The following is a 4,567-nucleotide window of genomic DNA, read 5'->3' as shown; positions in this document are numbered from 1 at the left end:
GAATGTGCTTTTTTTTTCTTTCTTTCTTTTTTTTTTTTTTTTTTTTTTTTTCGCTGTGTAGGAGCGGAATGAGACGGGATTGGCTGGAGTCACATGAGGGCGGAGTTGTGGGTGCACGCATAGGAGGAGCAAGGACTTCATTTGGGATTGCATTTCCTGTCCGTGTTTACACCAGCTGACATCATGACAAAGGAGGGCTGTGTTTCAGCAACTCTGATGTAGATAAGAGGAAAGACGATGTCATCATATCGAGACACTGATCATTTCTACATTGAGATCAATGGACTATAAGAGATCGACTTTTCTTGTCAATCTCTAATATTCCTTTACAAGCTCACGTTTTCTGAGCCCCTGTTGGGCAGGGAGGCAATGTGATGAACCACAAGCAAGCAAAGCGAGCATGAACCGCATGCGAGCAATGTAGAACACCACAACCCCATTTCATGGCCCATATGCTCTCATTATGTATTAACTAGGCTCATTACAACATAAAACTCCTCTCTGAGGCATAAGTGTGTGATGCGGCATGTTTTGGTATCGATCTGATATCAAGTAAATACAGGACCTAAATCTGATACTAATACTGATACTGATACTAATACCATTGCAAATACTTTTTATTATTTAAATTTGATACATCATTAAACTTTTGAGCTTTAGGTTTTTTGGTGATTTTCCTTTTGAATCATTTTGTTGAAGCCTGACAGAAGTTAGACAAAGTTTAGGTGACTACAATATACTTTAACATTAATATGAAGAACAGAAACAACATAAAAACACAACAAATTTGTGTGCATTTTGTTATTCAAAATGAAGCGCACAAAAATAATAATCTTAGAGCAAGTCAAAGTTTAATCTTTTTTCAGTTGTTTGAGAAGCTACAATACACAAACATTCAAGATGGAACTTGAAGAATAATTGATCTTTCCACGCTAATATTGATCCAATAACAATTCTGGCTTGGTGTCGATATTGTCAGTATTTTGGATAAATTCGTCCACCTCTACAATAAGGTACTCTGCAACGTTGTTTGATGTTACAACCACAAAACTCAGTTTGAAAACTCAGTTTGTTTGATTGAGATATTTAGTTTAAAAACACTGCAGCCTCATGTAGTTCTGAAAGTTTTGAACAAAACCATTGTAGCATTAGCTGTATGTTTAGAGTTGAATTGTTGCTTAAAGGTGAACCTATCCATCTTATGTCTTCTGTTGCCTCTACATCATGATGCTGCCACCACCTTTTTCGCAGTAGTGTTGGTGTTTTTTAAACTTCCTCTCAACTCTCTCCTTAACCTGTGTGTGTTTTTCTCTTTTTAATCTCCATCATGCTGTTTGTTCTCTAGAGAACTTCTGAACCCATCACAATGTTTCTGTATTTATACTGACATTAAACCACACAGGTGGAACCTGCTTACTAATAAGTTAACACAGGAGAGTAAAAGATATTAAATATATGCACTCCTCACTTTTTACAGATTTTGATTTAGTAACATTTTTGGAAAATCATCTAGCCTATCATTTTCTTTCCACCTTACAACTATTTGCTTCGTCCCATCGTTCTTTACAAGACGGAAAAGAGTGACAGTTTGCAGGTTGACTCATTTGTAAATAACGTAAAGTTTTCTTGAGGCTGATGGGAGTCTTCCTCCTTCCTCCATTCGTATTTCCTCGCGCCCACCAGGGCTCTAAAGATAGCCTCGCAGAGCTGTTGACCGACGAGGCGGGCTCCTCGCTGCATCTCCTGGAGCACAGATCCGCTCAGCTCTCCCTCCGAAACAAAATCGCGTAACGCTCTTTGAGTGGGTGCTCAGTCGGGCCTATTCGGATATACAAAAGCTCAAATGCCCTCATGTTTTAGCGCTTCCACTAGATATTATTGATATTTCACAAATATGATGCCGTTTATAGAAAGTAGGACTTCAACCACGTATGGAGGTGCAGGAAATCCGCACTTCTGCAGAGCTGCGTGAAGTTTTGGAGGGGGCGATGTTACTTGTTTCAGTGACTTTAACGGGTATTCCGTTTTTTATGTGAGAAACATTTATTTCAGTTTTTCTTCCTTATAGGCTTAAGTTTAGAGAAGATAGATAATCAAGTTAAAGTGGGAAAACAACAATAACAATAACAAAATCCCAGAAGATTTTGTGCGTAAATCATGCAGTGTGCAGAGATGAAGAAGTAAAGCTGAAAAAAAAAGTACTACCAGCCTTCATCACTGTAAACACAAAAATGGGAGAGTAGATCTGAGCTATGTTATGTGTGACTGTCAGTCAGACATGTCGCCCTTCTGATTTTACATTTTACAGGATGGGGATCTTCAGCACCATCTCCTGCTGCTGCGCGCACTCAGCCGTGATTTCATAACACATCCCAAGCTGCGGCAAAAAGAGCCTGAGCCCACGGAGATCCTCTCAGCTCCCCCATTCGTGGCATTTACCCGGTGCTGCAGCGCCACCGGCAGGTCAACCAAGGTACTACCAACCGATGGAGTCTGTGGGAGTGGGTGGAGAGAAAGCATGTGGCGCTGCATAGCGTGTGGCTGCAGAGCGAAGAGCAGAACATGTGGAAGATGTGATTATCAAAAGCCTTTATGGCTAATTACGAAGCAGCTACTTGTTTCATGTCCTGCTTTTTGTTAGAGATGGAAGTGATGTCACTATCCACTTTACTGAAAGTCAGAAAACATATTAAAGATTGATCAGCAAGCTGTAAACAGTCAATGAGTAGAAATCCTGGTTTTAATTTTTGATGCATTTAATTGTATGTTGTGCATTACATTAAGCCACCTACTTTTAGCTTGTATTTTATGTAATAGACCAACTAAGTAGTACAAAATTGTTAACTTGAATTAAAAAAATAATAAATGCATTTGCAATTCAAAATCTGAAAAGTGTGGCATGTATTTGTATTCAGTCACACTTAAATATTTGGTAGAATCACCTTTCACTTCAGTTTCACTGCAAGTCTTTTGGAGCATAGGCCTGAGTGATGACATTCTTGTCTATTCTTCTTTACAAAACAGTAGAAACTCATCAGATCTTTCAACATTTAAGATTCTCAGTTGAATGTAATTTAAAATAAAATAAAATGTAAAACAAGAAAAAAAAATTATCATTTTCTTTGTGAAGAAAATGATTTACAAATCTCTTTTGTGTTAATTTATCACCTGAAATCCAAATAATTAAATTGAATTTAATTTCTAGTTTTGTTTGGGGTTTTCTTATTTTATTTTTATTTTATTTTATGTTTTTTAAAGTGGAGTAAATGTTTGCATGAACCACTAAGGCATTCGAGATATTATGCAGCAGCTTTTGACAGAAAAAAGTCTGAATTTCAAATGTGTGTGTGAAGAGATTTCATATGATCAACCTATATAATGTATTTCTGGTGAAATCAGGCATGCTCAAAAACCTTCTGTGGTTGAATTACAACAATTCTGCACAGATGAGTGGGTCACACCTACATTTAAAAACTGCCTTTTGTGTCTGCTTGTTTTGTCTTTGATGTTTTTATGCTTCCATTTGTTTTTAGAAGGTGTATTTTTTTGTGATGAGCTCTAGGTTTTTGAGGTTTGAAGGACTCTATGTCATCACCCTAATTTTTAGCTCCCTCATGACTGGAGCATTCCAAAACATTTACTTTACCTCCAGCCAGAAGAAACATGTTGGTAAAATTAAAAGATCCCTTTAAACCCAATTAATTTGGGGCTTAACGGGATCATAGAGGGCAGAGATGAAATGACACAGTTCCTGCTGGAGACCAAATAGGTAATCTGTTCCAAACCTTCAGGCTCTCATCGCTGGAGATAGGAACAAACTTCTAATTAATGTTTGGATTTTTATGAGACCAAAATTCAGAGAAGATGCTATTATAGATTTGAGAAGTAAATTAAATCTGATGAGAGAGGCTGAACTTTTGTCTGAGAAGAATGTTGCTTATTCAGAGTTCAACCATAAGAAAGACGAATAAGCAGGAAAGTAAAAAAAGTGGTAAATAACTGGACGAAGTCTTGCTGTACATACATTTTACTGACTAATATTGAATGTGAAGTCCAGTTCATTTCTAGAATAATTCGCTTTGTTTTTGTTTCTTAACATACGTTGTTTTTCTCTCCTTTTGTATTTGCGCTTCCATGAAAATGTCTAATGCTTTCCTCCACCGTCTCATATCTGATTGAGCCCCGGTGTGAAAGACAAAGATCTGAAACAAGCATGATGAGAGCCTCTGGCCAGGCTAAATGAGCACAGAGTCCAAATCAGGCTTAACAAACTCCAATCCCTACCAGATGTCCAGAATAATTACTACAATCTGTCACAGATAAAAATAGATGGACTTTAAATATTTTTGCATTATTAATGGACTGCAGAAGTGATATCATGAAAGCACGCCGCCCCAAACCTTAATTAGCACAGCGGATGTTGGAGGAATGGATCAAAGCCAGGAGGAGTGATTCTTGGTTGCCTGTTGCATCACAGGTTGGAAAATTACACATACTGCAACAGAAATCCTACTACTTACTGATCCTATGTACATTTTTTTCACATTGATAAAATATTTAGTAACTT

The sequence above is a fragment of the Gambusia affinis genome, linkage group LG06 (assembly GCF_019740435.1).
Source record: "Gambusia affinis linkage group LG06, SWU_Gaff_1.0, whole genome shotgun sequence".
Lineage (NCBI taxonomy): Eukaryota > Metazoa > Chordata > Actinopteri > Cyprinodontiformes > Poeciliidae > Gambusia > Gambusia affinis.
The sequence above is the reverse complement of the archived record's forward strand: the minus strand, read 5'-3'. Positions refer to the sequence as shown.